General features: G+C 39.3%; 1 non-coding gene across 1 annotated transcript; it reads right to left on the bottom strand.

The window, feature by feature from the left end:
• Nucleotides 1-9,037: 9,037 nt before the first annotated feature.
• Nucleotides 9,038-9,140, bottom strand: LOC112393653 (U6 spliceosomal RNA). The gene has a single exon (XR_003001968.1). It is a non-coding gene; the product is annotated as a U6 spliceosomal RNA (small nuclear RNA).
• Between the last annotated feature and the right edge of the window lie 11,074 nt (nucleotides 9,141-20,214).

The following is a 20,214-nucleotide window of genomic DNA, read 5'->3' as shown; positions in this document are numbered from 1 at the left end:
GCAGAACCTCCCAGACTTCAGACAATACTACAAAGCTACAGTAATCAAAACAGCATGGTACTGGCACAACAACAGATATATGGATCAAAGGAACAGAATAGAGAACCCAGAAATAAACCCACACATCTATGGTCAATTTATCTTTGACAAAGGAAGCAAGAATATACAAAGGAGTAAAGACAGTCTCTTCAGCAAGTGGTGTTGGTAAACTTGGACAGCTGCATGTAAACCAGTGAAGTTAGAACACTCCCTCACACCTGACACAAGATAAACTGAAAATGGCTTAAGGACTTAAATATGAGACATGACACCATAAAACTCCTAGAAGAGAACATAGGCAAAACATTCTCTGACGTAAATCATAGTAACATTTTCTTAGATTAGTCTCCCAAGGCAATAGAAATAAAAGCAAAAATAAACAAATGGGACCTAATCAAACTTATAAGCTTTTGCACAGCAAAGGAAACCATAAACAAAACGATAAGACAACCTACATACAGGAGAAAATATTTGCAAATGATGCAACTGACAAGGGCTTAATTTCTGAAACATACAAACAGCTTATACAACTCAATAACAAAAACAAACAAACAACCCAATCAAAAAATGGGCAGAAGACCTAAACAGACATTTCTCCAAAGAAGACATACAGATGGCCAATAGGCACATGACAAGATGCTCAACATTGTTAATTATAGAGAAATGCAAATCAAAACTACAATGATGTATCACCACACAGAGGTCAGAATGGCCACCATTAAAAAGTCTACAGGTAATAAATGCTGGAGAGGGTGTGGAGAAATAGGAACCCTCCTACATTGTTAGTGGGAATGTAAATCAGTGCAGCTACTATGGAAAATTGTATGGAGGTTTCTTAAAAAACTAAAAATAGAATTACCATATGACCCAGCAATCCCACTCCTGGGCATACACCCTGAGAAAACCATAATTCAAAAAGACACATGCACCCCCACATTCACAGAAGCACTGTTCACAGTAGCCAGGACATGGAAGCAACCTAAGTGTCCATCAACAGACGAATAGATAAAGAAGATGTGGTATATATACACAATGGAATACTACTCAGCCATAAAAAAGAATGAAATAATGCCATTTGTAGCAACATGGATGGACCTAGAGATTATCATACTAAATGAAGTCTGAAAGAGGAAGACAAATATCATATGATACCACTTATATGTGGAATCTAAACTATGATACAAATGAACTTATTTACAAAACAGCAACAGACTCACAGACATAGAAAACAAACTTATGGTTACCAAAGGGGTAGGGTGGGGGGAGGGATAAATTAGGAGTTTGGGATTAACAGATACAAACTACTATATATAAAATAGATAAACAAGGTCCTACTGTATAGCACAGGGAACCATATTCAATATCCTATAATAAACCATAATGGAAAAGAATATGAAAAAGAAAAAATATATATATATATATCTGAATCACTTTGCTGTACACCAGAAACTAACACAACATTGTAAATTAACTACACTTCAATTTAAAAAAAGAATTATGATTGGTTTAAACCATTATGGCAATCCCATTTCTCTCTCTCTGATTGGTCTAGGGGCATGTCACTAAGTTCTGCTCTGCTGAGAACTTTAGGAAAAGACTATTCTCTCAGATAAGAGAAAGGCATGAAAAGAAAGTCTCCTTTTGCTCACTCCTACTTCCTTCCTGTTTAGGTATTGATAAAGCTGTTATATGAGATTTTGTGCTTGGTGTTCCAGCAGTCTCTATATGACCACAGTGGGAGACTTCGTCAACATGCTGAGGATGGCCCAGAAGAAAGATTGGGAAAGCCTGGACCCCTGACTACAACATGAGCTTTCAGACCAACTGGGGATCACCTGCCTCCAGACTGCTGTCAGTTGAGGAACAGTCTTAATGGTTAAGTCACCATTGGTTGAGTTTTCTGTCATTTACAGCCAAAATGATCCCATTTGCTAAAGTGTCAGTATAGTTTCATAGCGATACTATTTGAGCACTTGTCTTTACATTCTTAATTACAAAATGTAAAAAATATCTTTTTTTTTTTTTTTTTTTTTTCAGCTACACCATGCCCAGCATGCAGGATCTTAGTTACCCTGACCAGGGATCAAACCAGTGCCCCTTGCAGTGGAAGCTTGGAGTCTTAACCATGGGACCACCAGGGAAGTCCAATATATATATTCTTCTTCTTTTCCATTCTATACTTTTCTCCCTTGTATTTCACCCCTATACCCTTCACGAGTTTTTGTACTTTAGTTTTGGACTATTTTCAGAGGCAAAACAGGAAAGAGTCCACAATGCCAAAACCCTGTTAGATTCCCAGTAGAACCAGATACATCTCATTTCCCTTTATCTTCCACCTAAAATAGCTTTATGGGCTCCATTAATACCTGGGATATTATAATCTTCTAGTGGGTATTTATAAAGCACAAATAATCACAGATATGAAGCTATGATGAACTGGAGTCTGGGGAGTTTTAGACACTTGCCCAAGACTTAGGCTAGTCCAAGTGTCACACTGTGTTTCAAATTTCTCATCTGGGTTTTGCTAATTCTCTTAAACAAAATGTGTCTGGTAGAGCTAAGTGGAAAGATTCCAGTAAAAGAGGGAAGAAACCTTCATGTACCCAGTAAGAGAGATGAGGGTGAACTAGTGGGGGATGGTGATGAAGGAACGGGGGACTGGTGTAATTGGCTAATGACAGCATCTTAAAGCCCTGATAAGAGGTGAATATCAACTTCCCTTACTGTATTAAAGAAGTCTGCCTAGAATGTCAGGGAGCTTGATCCCCACCTTGTCAATTAATATTTCTGTGACCTAGAGATTTTCCTTTTTTTTCACTCTCCTCACTTACTTAGAAAAAGAAAAGGGTCAACAGGAGGTGTTCATATGGAAGTGAGAGCCACGTTTTTTTTGTTTTTTGCGGTACGCAGGCCTCTCACTGCTGTGGCCTCTCCCGTTGCAGAGCACAGGCTCTGGACGCGCAGGCTCAGCGGCCACGGCTCACGGGCCCAGCTGCTCCGTGGCATGTGGGATGCTCCCAGATCGGTGCACGAACCCGCATCCCCCACATTGGCAGGCGGACCCTCAACCACTGCGCCACCAGGGAAGCCTGCCACCTTTTTAAAGTTATTAACCTCAAAGAGGAAAGAGCTCTTCCTGAACATACATAGATATTCTCATCTTCTTCTCTATCCCCCCCAACGTTTTTTCCCAACATGTGAAACATATACTAGTTGATTAAAATTTATTTAGCCTCAGGAGTATGAAAATTTGGATTTGCATCCTAGCTCTTAACACTCACTACCTTCTACATGACCTTAGCCAAGTCACACTTCTCCTGTCATTCTTTCTCTAAGTCAGTAGGTCCTCCTTGTGTTCCCCCTTCAAAGGAAAGATGCCCCACTTCAAGAGAAGTAAAGCCAAATTCTTGGAAAGATGATTTCACACCATCCCCAGCAGGTACCAGGAATGGGGGCAGTTGGTAGAGGGGCAGGAACTTCTGTGATCTGAGTCAAACAGCCATAGGGTATAAACTCACATACTTAAAATCTACAAGCAGGAAATCCTTGCTGAGGGTCAAGTTTTCCAAACAACCAGGAGTTTTGTCTTTAGACATTTTCTTGTCATCTTATTAAGAAATACTAAACGCTATTTAACAATTTCTTAAAGATATGGAATTACCATTAAAACGAGTAATTCTTAACTCTCTCAAAGCCCAACTCCCCTTTTGATGATAGATATTTTATAAGACCTGCTTACAATTCTGAGATTAAATTGCTAGATTAAATTAATAATTAAATTAATATAAATTACATATAAACATGATTTCAAAAAAGAAACACAATGCCTAATTGTAATATAAAGGAGTAATAAATGTAGAGTTGTTTATAACAAAATAATACGTATTTCAATCTGAAAATGTCTAGGTGTGACTGGTAGACATAATAACACAGCCAGATGCTTGTACCTATATGTAGAATCAGTACAAATGAGAACGCTATAAATGCAGACTGATACAGGTGTGTTATAATGGAGATTCAAAAACCATATGCAGCATTGCTACTTGTGAAGTTGAATAACTTGTGGTAAATTTCTAACAAAATATTCCTAGAAAGTTTGGATCTATTAAGCATGTGCAGAAAATATTTGGTATTTGTTTGTAAAAGGGAGTTAGGTTCTAAGTTCAGATAATTAAAAGCTCCATTTTTACCTAAATGTATGTCTTTGTGGGTGTCGAAAAGTATGCAGGATATGGGACAATTCTCACTGCATGAGCCTGTCCCATGCATTTTAAGAAATATTGTATTCCACCCGGAGATGGAAACAACCTAAGTGCCCATCATCGGATGAATGGATAAAGAAGATGTGGCACATATATACAATGGAATATAACTCAGCCATAAAAAGAAACGAAATTGAGTACTAACACACCATTGTAAAGCAATTGTACCCCAATAAAGATGTTAAAAAAAAAAGAAATATTGTATTCCAAGTATCAACCCATTAGATGGTAGTAGCCCCAAGTTATCGTAACACTATAGAAACCTTCCCACAAATGTTTAAAATGCTCTCAAATTATAATATGTATTGACAAATTCTGCTATAAGCAGTGCCTGGCACTCAGTATGTGTTTAATACATGCTTATTGATTGGATGGATGAATGAATGTATAAGTATTATATCTCTAAAAATGACTAACTTTTGATGGCAAGTAACAGAAAACCCAACTAATTGTAGTTTAGACAAATTAGGGTTTATAACATTTTTTTTTAACTAAGACGTTTAGAGTAATACAACCAGGGTTGGTGCCACAGCTCATGATGTTGTTATTGTTTATGGTTCCTATTTTCCTTCCATTTTGCCATTCTTGGCAAATCTGTTATTTTATCACTTCATGAATTAAAAATCATGTCAGCATCTCTGGGTCTTACATCTGTATTCAAAGCAGAAGGAAGAAAAAAAAAAAAAAAAACGCAGAAGGAAGAAGGAAGGATCATTGTCAGCAGACTTCCTCTTCTATCTTATTGGCCAGAACTGTATCACATGGCTAGTGCTGGCTGCAAGGGAAATTGTGATCCTCCCACTGAAAGCAATAATACTGCCATAGAACACGTAAAAAACAAATGAAGAAACAAACAAAAACGTTCAAACACATCACTGAGCTGCCAAGAAAGCAAAGATTCTAAGAAGGCAAAAATTGAAGTGAACATTGAACTCCTGGGAGGTGAGGAAATACCAGGGATGGCTTCTGCCACAGGCATATGTGTCAACTTCTGGTGATATTGATATTTCATTTTTAATGGTTTCGCAGGAAGTAGGGATTGGGGACAGATGATAAAGCTTAAGGCCTGCCCAATGTATGGAGTCTAATAGTAGAGCTCGATGTATGGAGTCTAATAAAATCTTGTATGTCCATACAATGAAATTTTATTCAGCCATAAAAAAAGGAATGTGCTGACACATGCCACAACATGGATGAATGTTGAAAACACTATGCTACATGAAAGAGGTCAGACACAAAACTCACATCATATATGATATTATTTATATGGTATATGTCCAGAATAGGCAAATCCGTACAAACAGAAATTAGATGAGTTGTTGTCAGCGGTTGGGTGAGGGGGAAGTGGGGAGTGACTGCCAATGGGTATAAGGTTTCCTTTTGGAGTAATGAAAATGTTCTGGAATTGGACGGAGGTGATGACTGCATAAGTACACTAAAAACCATTGAACTGTACACTTACATAAGTGGAGTATGTGGTATGAGTTACATCTCAATAATGCTGTTATAAAAACAGAACCAAAAACAAACAAACAAAACATATGTAAGGATCACCACCATTGCCACCATCCCAAGATGACCACTGCCAGCCTCCTGGTGTACAGACTTCCAAACTCATTTCTGTGCATCATATGTACTTATTTAAAGAATAAAGAGTGGATCATACCATTCAAAAAGTACTTTTAACTATCACACATATAACTTTAAAATTATAAAGTAATATCAGATTGGAGTGTGATTGTCTTGTACCTGATCTTAGGGGGGAAACTTCTCATCTTTCATCGTTACGTTAGCTGTGGAATTTTGTTGAGTGGTTGTTGGTTGGTTGGTTTGTTAGCTTGTTTTTTATCATGAAAGGCTGTTGGATTTTTTTTTTAATTTTTATGTATTTATTGATTGATTTTTGGCTGCGTTGGGTCTTCATTGCTGCATGCGAGCGGGGGCTACACTTCGTTGTGGTGTGCGGGCTTCTTATTGCTGTGGCTTCTCTTGTTGCAGAGCGTGGGCTCTAGGTGCGCGGGCTTCAGTAGTTGCAGCACGTGGACTCAGTAGTTGTGGCTTGCGGGCTCTAGAGGGCAGGCTCGATAGTTGTGGCACACGGGCTTAGTTGCTCCGTGGCATGTGGGATCTTTCTGGACCAGGGCTCGAACCCGTGTCCCCTGCATTAGCAGGCGGATTCTTAACCACTGCACCACCAGGGAAGTCTCAGCTGTTGGATTTTGTCAAATGCTTTTTCTGCAACTATTGACATGATCATGTGGGTTTTTTCCCTTTATCCTATTAATTTGGTATATTAAGCTGATTTTCATATGGTGCAGCAAGTATAAATCCCACTTGGCAATGTTATAAAATTCTTTTATATGTTTTGCTGGATTTAGTTTGTTAGTATGTATTTGGTTGAGGAATTCTGTTTCTATATTTATAAGGATATTGGTCTGTAGTTTTCTTTTCTTGTGATGTCTTTGTCTTGCTTTGATACCAGGGAACACTGTACTCAAAAAATGAATTAGAAACTGTTCCCTCTTATTATTTGTAGAAGTTTATGAAGAATTGGTGTTAATTCTTCTTTAAATGTTTGGTAGAATTCACCAGTGAGGCCGTACGGTCCTGGGCTTTTCTTTGCTGGAACTTTTTTGATTACTAACCTAAGCTATTTATTTGTTATACATCTTTTCAGATTTTTCTATTTCTTTGTTAATCAACTTTGGTAGTTTGTTTCTAGGAATTTATCCATTTCATCTAGGTTATCTTCTTTGTTGACTTAGTCATCTCAGGCTGCCATAAAAAATAAGCTAGACTGGGTAGCTTAAACAGTAGAAATATATTTTTCACAGTTCTGGAGGTTGGGAGGTCCAAGACCAAGATGCCAGCCAATTTGATCTGGTTGCTGGTGAAAGCTCTCTTCCTGGTTTACGGACAACCACATTTTCACTATGTCCTCACATGGCCTTTCCTTGCATGCACCAGGGCTGGGAGTGGAGGAGGAGTAGAAGGGAGGGAGGGAAGGAAGGAAGGAAGGAAGGAAGGAGGGAGGGAGGGAGGGAGGGAGGGAGAGAGCTTTCTCTTCTTCTAAAGCCACTAGTCTCATCATGAGAGCCCCACCCTCATGACTTAGTCTATCCCTAATTACTTCCCAAAGGCCCTATCTCCAAACACCATCACACTGGGTGTTAGGACTTCAATATATGAATTTTGAGGAATACAAACATTCAGTCCATAACACCTTATAATCTTTCTGTGTATGTGAGGTTGGCAGTAATATCCCCTCTTTTATTGCTGATTTTAGTAATTTTAGTCTTCTCTCTTTTTTTGCTCAATTAGGCCAGCTAAAGATTTGTCAATTTTGTGATCATTTCAATGAACCAACTTCTGGTTTTGTTGACTTTATTTTTTTCTATTCTTTACCCCACTTATTTTCACTGCAACCTATATTATTTTCTTCTTCCTGCTTGCTTTAGATTTAGTTTGCTCTTGTTTTTCACGTTCCTTAAGGTGGTGTGTTAGGTTATTGATTTGCAGTCTTTCTTCTTTTTAAATATAGGCAAATACAGCTCTAAGTTTCCCTCTAGGCACTATTTGCATTGCATCCCATAATATTTGGTATGTTGTGTTTTCATTTTCATTCATCTCAAAGTATTTTCTAGTTTCCTTTGTTTTTTCCTTTTTGACCCTCTGATTATTTATGATTGGGTTTAATTTCCACGCATTTGTGAATGTACCAAATTTCCTTGTTATTAATTCCTAATTTCATTTCACTGTGGTTGGAGAGCACATACTTCATACGATTTCAATCTTTTAAAATTTATTTACACTTGTTTCATGGCCTAACATATAGTCTATCCTGGTAAATGTTCCATGTGTGTACTTGAGAAGAATGTGTATTCTGTAGTTGTTGAATGGAGTGTTCTATAGGTCTCTGTTAATAAAATTATAATGTTGTTCAAGTCTTCTATCTGCTTGATGATTTTCTGTCTAGGTGTTCTACCCATTATTGAAAGTGAGATGTAGAAATCTCCAACTGTTATTATTGAATTGCCCATTTTCCCCTTCAATTCTGTTAGTTTTTGATTCCTGAGTTTGGGGTTGTCAGGTGTAAATATGTTTATAATTGTTTTATCTTCTTGATGGATTAACTCTGTTATTATCATATGTTCTTTTTAGTCTGTGGTAATAATTTTTGTCCTAAAGTCTACTTTGTCTGATATCAGTGTAGCCGTTCTAGGTCTTTCAGTTATTGTTCACCTAGTATGTCATTTCCCGTACTTCAACTTCTTTGTGTCTCTGAATCTAAAGTGTGCCTCTTATAGGCAGTATATAGTTGGATTTTGTATTTTTAACCCATTCTGCTAATCTCTGCATTTCAATTCAATCCCTTCTCATTTAATGAAATTACTGATAAAGTCATGTTTGTATTTTCTACTTGTTTTCTATATGCCTTATGTGTTTTGGGGGGGGTTCCAGCCTCTATTGCTGACTACTTTTGTGTTAAAAGGATATTTTCTATTTTATTCCCCTTATTGATTCTCTTACTATATTTTTTCAGTTATTTCCTTAGAAGTTGCTATAAGGATTACAATTAATAATTTATAAGAATCTAGTTGAGATTAATACCAATTTAATTACAATTGTGTACAAAAACTTGCTCTTACATGGCTTTATCTTCTCTCTCCCTTCATTTGTGCTGTTATTGTCATGCAAATTACACCTTTATAGATTGTGTGTCCAACAACAAAGAAAAAAATAAAGAATGCTTTAGAAATCTGTCATTCTTGCACAGGGGCCATGCTAGTCTTGTCTGTATTGTTCCAATTTCAGTATATATGCTGTCAAATGGAGCACAACACGATGGAATATTGCCATTGAAAACTACTCTGGGGGCTTCGCTGGTGGCGCAGTGGTTGAGAGTCCGCCTGGCGATGCAGGGGACACAGGTTCGTGCCCTGGTCTGGGAAGAGCCCACGTGCCGCGGAGTGGCTGGGCCCGCGAACCATGGCCGCTGAGCCTGCGCATCCGGAGCCTGTGCTCCGCAACGGGAGAGGCCGCAACAGTGAGAGGCCCGCGTATGGCAAAAAAAACCCCAAAAAACAAAAAAAACGACTCTGGCTTCAGTGTAGAAAATTAGTTAAAGAGGAGGCCGATCTGACGTGAGAAGGCTAGATAAAAGATGCTGAAATATATCAGGTAAAAGATGATAGTGGTCTGAACTAGAGTTCAGTACTACAGTACTGGAGAAGAGATGCAGGCAACTTAACAAATTTGAAAGATATTAAAGAGATAATATTAACTACCTTTCGTGACTCGATAGAGGGTTGAGCAAAAGAAAGGAGTCAAAAATGATTAATTCTCTGCATTATGTAACTGAGGGAATTATGGTGCTATTCACAGAGAGAGATTACACTGAAATTGAAGCTTTGGGTGAAAATATCATGAGCTCAATTTTGGACATTTTGTATTTGTGATTATTATAAGATACTTAAATGGAAATAGGAAATGTTCAGTGAAGATGGGATACCTAGGTTGGAACTTAAGTGAGCAGTAGGAGCTACGAGTAAAGACTCGAGAATAATTAGTATGTATACAGTCATGGAAGTCTTGAGAGTTTATTAGAATGTCCAATAAGATAAATAGAAAAATATAAAGAGATAACAGAAGAGGACCAAGGATGGAATCCTAAGGAATAATATTTTGAGTGTGAGGAAAAGAAGAAGATTCTTCACAAGAAGGTGAGAGTGGCTCCAGAGGTACCAAGAAAACCAGAAGAGTGTGCTGTCATGGAAGTTGAAAGAACAAAATATTGCAGTAATTGAGATGCCACATAAAATAAAAACTATATTATTTTCACTGAAATTAGGAATAAGGAAGACCATTAATAACAGCTGTATATTAAAGTTGGCTGCAAATTCTTTCCTATTCCCTCCCACAAGAGGTGAAATCTATTTCCCTCCCCTTGACTCTGGACTGACTTGTGTTTGCATTGACCAGTAAAATGGGGCAGAAGTGAGATCTTTAACTTCTCAGACTGGGCAGCTTCTACTTTCACAGGCTTGAAACACTCCCCCTAAAAACCCAGCGTTCATGCTGTGGGAACCCCACATATGGAGATGCCATGAGGAGAAGGACTCATGCTCCCGGCCAAGTGCCAACACCACCCACCAGCCCTGCGAATGAGCCACAGTAGAGGTTCTAGTCCAGTCAAGCCTCCAGATGACCACAGCTCCAGACAACACACTGCAGGACAGAATTATCCACTTGTGCCTAGTCAATCTGCAGAGTCATGAAAAACGATAAACGATGGCGGCTGTTTTTTTTTTTTTTTTTGAGCAAATAGAAAATTTTCATTTTCAGTCAAAAAGCCACAACAGACATAAAAATGATACAGACAACAAGTGCTACGGTCATTCAAAGAAGGCATAGAATAGATACAGCAAGGATCTCCTCTATGGCACAGGGAACTATACTCAATATTTTGTAATAACTTATAAGGGAAAAGAATGTGAAAAAGGAATCACTGTGCTGTACACCTGAAAGTAACACGACATTGTAAATCAACTATACTTCAATTAAAAAACAAACAAACAACAACAACAAAAAAAACCCCAAAGTGGTCATAGAAGTTCTTATGAGATTCTGTAAGAGAAGCCAAATGAGGACGGGAGAGATGGCTTTTGAACCAATTCAGAGGAGAAGTCACAGAGAAACTAGTCTTTGACCTGAACTTGAGTTTCCATTAAGATTGCAACCCAGGGCTATTACAGATGAAGGTAATCACATAAACTTACTATACTGGAGCTTGCAGAGGTTGTGAGTGTTGTTCCAGATCCCAAAGCAAGTGCACTGTGGAATCAGAATTCTAAGTGAGCCCTAATGAACTAAAAACAAACAAACAATAAAACAAGCCCTTCCTGTGACATCACGTTGCCTTTGAAGTCATTTTTTTGGTGGGTTGGTAGAAACTGGTCCCAGTGTTTCTTGCAGGAATGACTAGTTCTGTCCTGCCGCGGCCCCCCACCCCCGAGTTGATCCTCAAAGTTTCCATTAGAATGGACTTGCTAAAATGCAGACACACAAGTATTCATGACGCCTGTGTCCAATCATTTCTCCTGCCATTGCCTACTTCACTTCTGGATTATATGAACAATTCACTGTCTTCAATTATGCTTTTCCCTCCTCCAAGAATTCCTTTCTCCCTATGGGGCACCTGGGAAACCCACTTCATTTTTCAAAACTCAATTTACATGTTATGTCTTTTGTGCAGTCTTCCTTTTTAGTGTTGTGATCCTTTTTGCTACCCCTGCACTTCTGCATGCCTGATTGTTGCACTCGCTACACTGTATCGTGATTGTATTTCTTGCATATCTCTGTCTTCTCCTGGGCAACATTGCTTGGGGCCAGGGGCTACCATATTTCATCTACTGATGTTGCCTTAGCATGTTACTTGTTGTGAAGTAGTTAGTTATAAAAATGAGATTTGAGTAAATTAAAAATTGTTATGTACATATTACTTATTATCACTTTACAGATACAAGAGGAAAACATATTAATATTGGCGCTGAAAGTTCACTTCTAGTAAATGGTGGTGGTACTTGACTCCACTTATATATATCTTTCCCACTATTTTATATCTTTCTACCCGATATCTCTTCTTTATTTCCATCTATGTTTCTTTATTAGTAAACCAAGAAAAACAGGTATGAGGGTAGGGCTAGGCCATACTTGGCTGGAATAGTAAAGGAATTGTGTGGGTTTTTGGTGGGAAGATCCTGAAACATACAGGTCTGCATCTTCCCTTTGAGGCAAGTGGAGGGGTCTGCTTCTAAAGAGTTTTTTGTTTGTTTGTTTTTGTTTACCGTTTTTTGAAGTTTTATTTTAGTACTCTCCATTTTTCATCTTTCCTTCTCTCTTTTTCTTCTCATTCCATCCCTCTCTGCCTGCCTCCCTCCATTCCTTCTTTCCATTCGTCATCCATCTGCTGAGCATCTACTGAGTGCTTGGAACTATTACCCATACTGGGAATGCAGTGCTGAACAGGACAAAAAATACCTGTGCTCTGAAGGAGTTGCTATTCCAGTGCGGGGCTGGTAGTCATAGACAATAAAAGAAAAATAAAGAAGAATGTATCAGGTGGCTAGCAACTGTTGTGATCAGAGTGAAATAAATAAAATGATAGGCTGTGACTTTGTAGTAGAATTCTTATGGCCACCATGTAAGTTGGTATTCTCCTCATTTTATATTTGAATAAACAAAAACATAGAGAATTTAAGAAACCCATTCATTGTTACTTAAGGAATCTAGGATTACCAGTTCAGGTCTGTTTGACTTTGTAACTAATTTTTGCTCTTAACTACTGTGCTGTCATATGTTTACAGAGCAATTTTTTCTTAAATTTTAAAAAGTAGACCTCAGGTGCCTGCTGTTTTAAATGACTACGTTTTTGGTCTGTCTGTTACTCAGTTGATAACCTATTTTATGACCATCCTGTAACATCTGTAAGAGATGATGTCCTGTGGGAGCACTGCAGGTGTCAACTGCCGTGGGTTGAAGAGTGACTTGAAGGGTAGGAACTGGAGACAACTAAGTTGATTGTGAAAGAAAGAAGCTAGTTAGAGTGTTATATGTAAGAGAGTCAATATTTGATAGAGGTGTTATGTTAGTGTTTTTACTATGAACAATTCAAATGGTATTTAAGAATGTGCTAGTATAAGCAGAAAACATTGACGATACAGAAGAGTGATGGAGGGAAGTTCCTGAAGAGGTGGGAGAAAATGCTATTCAGGCTCCCCCAGAAAGGGTCTGATTGGTCTCATTAGGTGTGATCCAGCAAAGAGGTCCTGATGGGTGGACTCTCATATCCTGACTCCTTGGCAGTTACCCTATGGTTAGCTGCTTTTGGCTCAGGCACTAATCATTTTTCTAAACAATTATGGCTAGGGTCTTAGGTTGTATTTGGGAGGCTGGTGCTACAGGTAACAGAAGATATGTTTCAAAGAGGCTGAAACATAAATCTGAAGTTGGAGGGGTGGTTAATTCAGAGCTCCACAGCATCATCAAGATCCCAGGTTCTTTGCATCATTCTACTCTGTCATCCTCAGACTTCTGTCTTACTCTCTTGGGTTGGCTCCTGTAATTGTCTCAAGATCAGTGCTGCAGTCCAAGGGGTCATATTCAAAAGGTCATGTCAAGGGACAGAAATGGGAGGTTTCTCCTTGCATGTCCCTTTCCCAGAAGTCCCACAGCAGACATCTCTAATGGTTAGAATCTCATCATAAGCTCAGTCAATAGCAAGGGTGATTTTAGGTAGGTTGCTTAAACTTTCTGAGCTTCAGTTTTCTCATCTGTAAAATGGGTAGCATAGTACCTACCTCAAGATTATATTAAGGAATAAAAGAGAATATTCTATTAAGTGCATAGCACAGTGCTTGACTCACAGAGCCTCTTTTCATCTACTCTATCCTCCACACTGTGTCTAGAGTTCATTTTCTAAGAAGCAAACTTGAGGTTCTTCTCCCATTTTTAAATGGGAGACCACAATCGGCCTAAAATAAACTTGATTCATCTTCTGGTGCTGGGGACTACTTTCCTGAAAGCACTCAGAAGAGAGAAAAGATACTTAGATGTCTGTTATAAGGGAGAAAGCACGCATGGGAAACTTACAGTATCTACTACCTAGGACCAGCCATGTGTAAGAAACTGATCTGGTTGCTTTGACTCTGGGGATGTGAGGATTCCTGTGTGCTGGGCAGGAACCACGGTGTCAGAGTGTCCTGTCTCAGGTAAAGGGGAATCCAGTGCCCAGGGTGGGAATCCAGGCATAGATAGAGTACAGGTGCTGATGTCTGTGTTTGGGTGGTAAAGTGGGTGAACATTCAGAGTGATTTACTCTTTTTTTTTTTTTATACAGTACGCGGGCCTCTCACTGCTGTGGCCTCTCCCGTTGCGGAGCACAGGCTCCGGACGCGCAGGCTCAGCGGCCATGGCTCACGGGCCTAGCCGCTCCGCGGCATGTGGGATCTTCCTGGACCGGGGCACGAACCTGTGTCCCCTGCATCGGCAGGCGGACTCTCAACCCCTGCGCCACCAGGGAAGCCCCAGAGTGATTTACTCTTATCCCAACTATATCCCTCATAGAATGGCCCTGGGCTCCACCACAGCCCTGAGTCTGAGCCAGAATAATAAATCATAAAGTTCCCTGAGCTCCAAAAGAGAGTGCTAACATGAATACTAAATAGTATTTGTGTTATAATGTTACTCAGTAAAAAAATATATACCATGCATTATTTTCAAATGCAGTATGCTTTCTCCAGAAACAATTATATTTCCTATCTAGACTCTCTTTTTGCTTATCTCAATAGACACAGTGCCATCTACTGAAAATAAAGCACCAATAACCATGGTACCCCCAGGGATTCCCAGGAGAGCCTCCCTCTCGGTGGGCTCCCTGTCTCACCCACCTCCCAGATGGACTGGAGGGAGTAGGCGGAATCCACAGGCTGTTCTCCTGTCACAAACTGTAATGCATCTGTTCCCTGGTGCTTTCCGTGAGCAGCAAGAGTAAGACGGTCCTGTAGCGACCTAAGGAGCTTGGCCAGAGATTTTAAATGTCTGTGAAAGCCCTTTTAGGCTATCCTTTTGCCTTCAACGGGGTATACACTTCAACTATCCTACATAGGCAAGGCACGTTTTTATATTAAAACGCAAAAGGATTATTGACATGTCTTCCTTTAGGCAATTATGATGTTTCTTTCCATGTAATAGTGTAGCGATGTATTAAATTTCTTTTACCTTTCTGTGAGATTTTTAGTAGGTAGAAGAGCTAAGAGGTGAATAACAGAATCCTGGAACATTATCAAGACTGTTATGTCTTTGGGACTTGTGGATAACCTAGGTTGCTAATGAAGTTCATGTATGCCAAATTCCACAGTCTTCTTAAATGCGTCCTTTCCAGGTCACAGTGTCTCTTGGTTTCATAAATGGAGAAACAAGAGGAAGATTGTTGCTGACATTTAGTCACCACAGTCAGCAATAAAACAGAAAACTGAAGCTCTTTAAAATACGCGGCCTCCTGCAGCATGTACTCAACTCCTGCCCTCTCCACCTCTCATTTTACCATTCTTCCTCCCGAGGAATCTTGGCTCCGCCTGGGTGGGTAGCCCTTCAGGGACCATTTATAATTTAAAGCTCTGGTTTGAATTGATGCTGATCTGGCTTTTGGTAGTCAGGCCTGGCTTCCCTTCCATTTGCCTCTCCAAATCTGGCCCCATTTTCTCTAGCGCATTTGCTGCTCATTCTTTCTGCTTTCTTTTTATTAGATTTTCCAAAGCAAAATTTCCCACAGTTAAGTTTGTGGTCTGGTAATTTATCATGAATATTCTTGAAATTGCCTCATTAAAAGGGGCATTTGAAGCTGAAACCGAGGCATCTGTTACCACGGTAACCAACAACAACTATTTAGAACCGCCTGCTTAAACCAGAGAGGTAAGGGTCGCTGTTGGCAGGAGAATATTGAAGGCAGGCAACAAGAGACTATTGGGGGGAGTAAAAGGCCCATAGAGCCTGATGTGGAATTCTCAACCTTGAGTTGGAGAGCCTTCCATGTTGGTGCCATGCTCCTGAATTCTCTGCATGTTCTTGAGCCAGTCATTCACCTGTCTGTGCCTCAAGTTATCAATTTAAAACATGGGCCAAACATTCCCCATGTCACCAGGGTATATGAATATCAGTGAGGTGATAAAAGTGAAACTTTTTGTACACAGGGTGCTGCACCAACGCAGGCTAAAATCCGTGCTCTGAGTCTACAGCTGCTCTCTAGAACCCCTTCTGGTTGCCATCAGTCAACCTCTCTCAAAGAAAAGACAATTCCTTCAATAGAGAGTAGTGTCAAACTAACCTTATTGATTGCCTTTCCAAGCCAGGATTCTCTCCGAGTTCCATTATCCACTGGGCCTGTAAAAGTGAACACTGGCAGTTAGGCATGTCTTGAAGTGCTACAAAGATGGTTATTAAAAAAAAGTGTATTTGATAAATAATGAAGGTTACAAGAAGTGCAAATTACCTTCCTTCACCTTCTTTTCTTTGCCTTTCCAGCTACAATTTTGGATAGAATGTTAAAGAGGTAATCATGAGTGGCAAGCTTTTTATTAAAAAAAAAAAAAAAGAAATGTCAAGTCAGGCAATGTATATGGGAAAGGCAGGAAAAGATATATACACACAAAAGTGTGTATATATGTGGCAGTACTTTGTATGGGTCAAACTACATATTTTGTTAGTACTGCTTTCCTGGTAGAAATATAATGCATTTCTACATACAAATGCTGACGAGAGAAAAACACATCTTGGTGAGCAAAGCATGAAGGGATATAGATGTGATAAAGAAGAAAATACTGCATAGCACTGACATTCTTAAGACCACAAGAGAGCGGGGTGAACTGGGGTGGAGTCCTGGTAGGAATTCTTATGGAACACAATAACCAGGATCATATGGAGGAGGGGTTGAGTTATAGATATAAGTGGATGCATTAAATCTGCCAGATCTACAAATTCTTGGGCACTGCACCCTTTTGTCATTTTTCTTATTAGCACAACTGCCATCAGCATAAATAATTGAAGTGTTAGTGAATTTTTGATGACTCATTCATGTACCTGCATGAAGGGACTAGGTAGGCAGAGCTCATTCCCCAGGAGGTCATAAGTAGGCAGTCTGCTACCTCAAATGTTCTAAATTCCTTTCTTGCCACCAAGTGGGTAGGGAATCAAACCTTCCCAGAGATATGCAGGGTGTGGAGGAGTTCCCAGAATGTTGAAAATAGTCGGATGTTGGAATCAGAATGGGTTCACCATCAAAGAAATGTCTTGCGTGTGTTTTGAGGAAGGATAGACAACATAATTCCTCACAAAATTGCTAGTTTTGTGGTTGCTAATGAGAAATCTCCAAAAAACTACCTTTTACTGTTTACCTTTCAGACCCTGTAAATCATGAAATGTAGTTTCAGTTCGTAGTGTAAGACCTATACAGTAACATGGTTATTGCTGTTAGCTGTAAATACAGTTCTTTGTTATGGTTGCAGCTTGCTCTTCCTAAAATAAAATTCAGCATTTGCTGAATTTAAGTTTAGCTTGGCTTACTTTTCTGCCAAATAGAATATAAGTATACTGGATATAATACTGTGTTAGCTTTCTTTTCAACCCAAAATTTGAATGTTCTTATCGTTTATTATGAAACTTACACGCAAAAACAAAATGGGAAATTTTAAGAGCATAATCTTCGGCATTAGATAGACCTAGTTCAGATCTTGACTACGCCACTTACTTGATCGGTATTCCTCACTTATCTGTAAAAAAACTGGATGAGAAAAATGCTTATCTCATATGGTAGTTATGAGGCTGAAAGGAGCTCAAAGATGTAGATTGTATTGGGGTATTTGCATAGCTTTTATAAATACCCATTCTCCTCACCCAAGTCCTGAACCAATTAAGAAATAGGCAAAGAGTAAGGCAGACAGCAGACAATATCATCAATAACGCTGACACTGGAGAGTATAGGCTTCCTGACCTGGAACACCAGAAACAGATTTACCACCTGGTCACAGTCCTAGGCAATAGGTCTCCCACTGGGCAAAGGTTTTTGCTACTAAGCTTACAGTTCCCCTGAGATCAATTGGGAGCACAATCCTCCCTGTGGGGGGATTTGCTACAGAGAAAGGAAGAGGCTAGATTATAAATACCCAGTTTCTTCCAAGCTCACCAATGAGATAAATCACTCTTCCCAGGGAAGGTAAGTGAGGAGGTGGACGTATCCAGGAGGGTTACAGCTCATGGAGCTCCCTCTCATGGGAGACAACATCAGCAGCGGACAATGAGTCTTCCTTCCAGCAGAATGTTTAGCACAGCGCCTGGCACAAAGAAACATTTATTATACGTGCCAGAAGACAAATTGAGATATATTAAAAATTTTAAGAGTTTATTTGAGCAAGAATCGGCTTGAATTGGGCAGCATCCAATCTAGCAGACAGAAAGGAGCTCCAAGGAGCTGTATACCAAATGAAAGATTTTTATAGGCAGAAGGGAGCAGGCTTTTTTTACCAGGCAAAAAAGTAGGCTGGTTATTGCAAAGGTATTTTCCTTTAGGGGATGAAAGGAGTCTATCGGGCAGATTACCTAACTAGTGATGATCAGGAGATTCCTGACTGACTGGTTTAAGATTCCATTTCTGGGAGACTGGAAACTGTAATTAACTCTCGGTTTGGTGAGCTGGGACTTAGCATAAGTGACCCCATTTTGGGCTTGCTGTCTTGTTAACATATGTCACCTATGTTTATTATAGTTGCTGACCCTTAAGGAAAAGTGAAAATGCTCACAAATTATATTTTGGACCTTGATACACGTGTGAGAGTGGTAGGTAGCAAGTCTAGAAAAGTGGATGAAACCCGAACAGCGAAGGTCTTCATTGTCTATAATATGCATTTCCATTTTGTTTCGCAGACAATGGGTAACTAAACATAGTTTTTAGTTTTAAGTCGGGGAGAGACCCTCAAGGTTACATTTTAGAACTCTAACTGTAGTATGTAGGACAAAAAAAGTGTCCACAAGCCAGGCACTATGCTATACACTTAGTATAATGTTCTCTCTTAATCACCACAATACTCTTGAGAATGATACATAATCATTATTCCTATTTTACAGAGGAGAAAACTGAAGCTTTAAAAGTTTAAATAACTTACTCAAGACACTCAGCTTGTAAAAGAAAAACCTAGAATTTGATGTCATGTCTACCTGACTCTAAGCCTCAGGACTGGCTTCATGGGCATGTGACCTGTGCATTCATACCGGGCTCTGTGCTTGGTATAGTGCTCTGCTGTCACCATCTTAAAATTCTTAGTAATTTTAGAACAAGAGGTTCCACATTTTTATTTTACACTGGGTTTCATAAATTAGGTAACCAGTCCTGCCAAGACTTCTTTCATTACCCCAGTCACCACTTTCACCAAATCTGGAGGATTCTGCACAAATAAAACTCTCCTTTTAATCAAAGAACTATGGGAAATCAACTACTGTAGGTGAAATATAAATATGCGGACAATTATATATGGATGCTTTTGCATTTCTACATACAAATAGCCACAATTCAGAGCCAAATCTCCATCACCAGACAATCCTTGCTCAGATTTTCTTTGGTTCCTGGGACCTCCCCAGTGCTATAAGTGGGAGCCAAGCCAAGAAGTGGTGAGGAAATGGTATGAGGTTTAGTGGGGGGTAAATACATTCATGTCTAAACACATGTGTCTGGTCGTGTTCCAAGTCCAAGAACAAATTAATTTAGGATTATCTTTCTGATGCTTTCCATATTTCAGCTCCCATCAGTTGGCACAAATAATTAAGGGATGATGGAACACACATTGGCACAGTTTCACAACTTTTTTGAGGCTACAGGCCACTGAAAGGCAGGCAGCTATTATAGAAGATGGGGGAGGGTATTTTGGAAGAACATGCTATGTGAGCAGTACTGCACTGGTGCCTTGTTTTTAATCAGCTTCTTTAATCATGAATTCATAATACTCTGAGGTAGGTGGCTACTCTGAATCTTTTTAACAAAAATTTTTTTTTTCATTACAGAAAAATTTTTAAATACAAAAACTCTAGAAAAATTATTCTAAGACCTTCCTGAGCATTAATAATTTTTAAAACCTTTAACAGTTTTCTTGGGCATTTCCTTTCTTTCTTTCTTCCTTCCTTCCTTCCTCCCTCCCTTTCTTTCTTTCCTATGAAGACCATTGTAAAAAAAAACTTATTTTCTTAGGCTAAAGTGAAATACCCTATTCAAAGGACATGCATACTTTCAAGGCCCTTGATATATTGCTAAACTGCCCTACAGATTGGTTTTACCAATATATAGTCCCAGTTCAGTGCGAGAATGCCTGTT

The sequence above is a fragment of the Neophocaena asiaeorientalis genome, unplaced genomic scaffold (genome assembly GCF_003031525.2).
Source record: "Neophocaena asiaeorientalis asiaeorientalis breed wild unplaced genomic scaffold, Neophocaena_asiaeorientalis_V1.1 scaffold72, whole genome shotgun sequence".
Classification (NCBI taxonomy): Eukaryota; Metazoa; Chordata; class Mammalia; order Artiodactyla; family Phocoenidae; genus Neophocaena; species Neophocaena asiaeorientalis.
The sequence above is the reverse complement of the archived record's forward strand: the minus strand, read 5'-3'. Positions and strand labels throughout refer to the sequence as shown.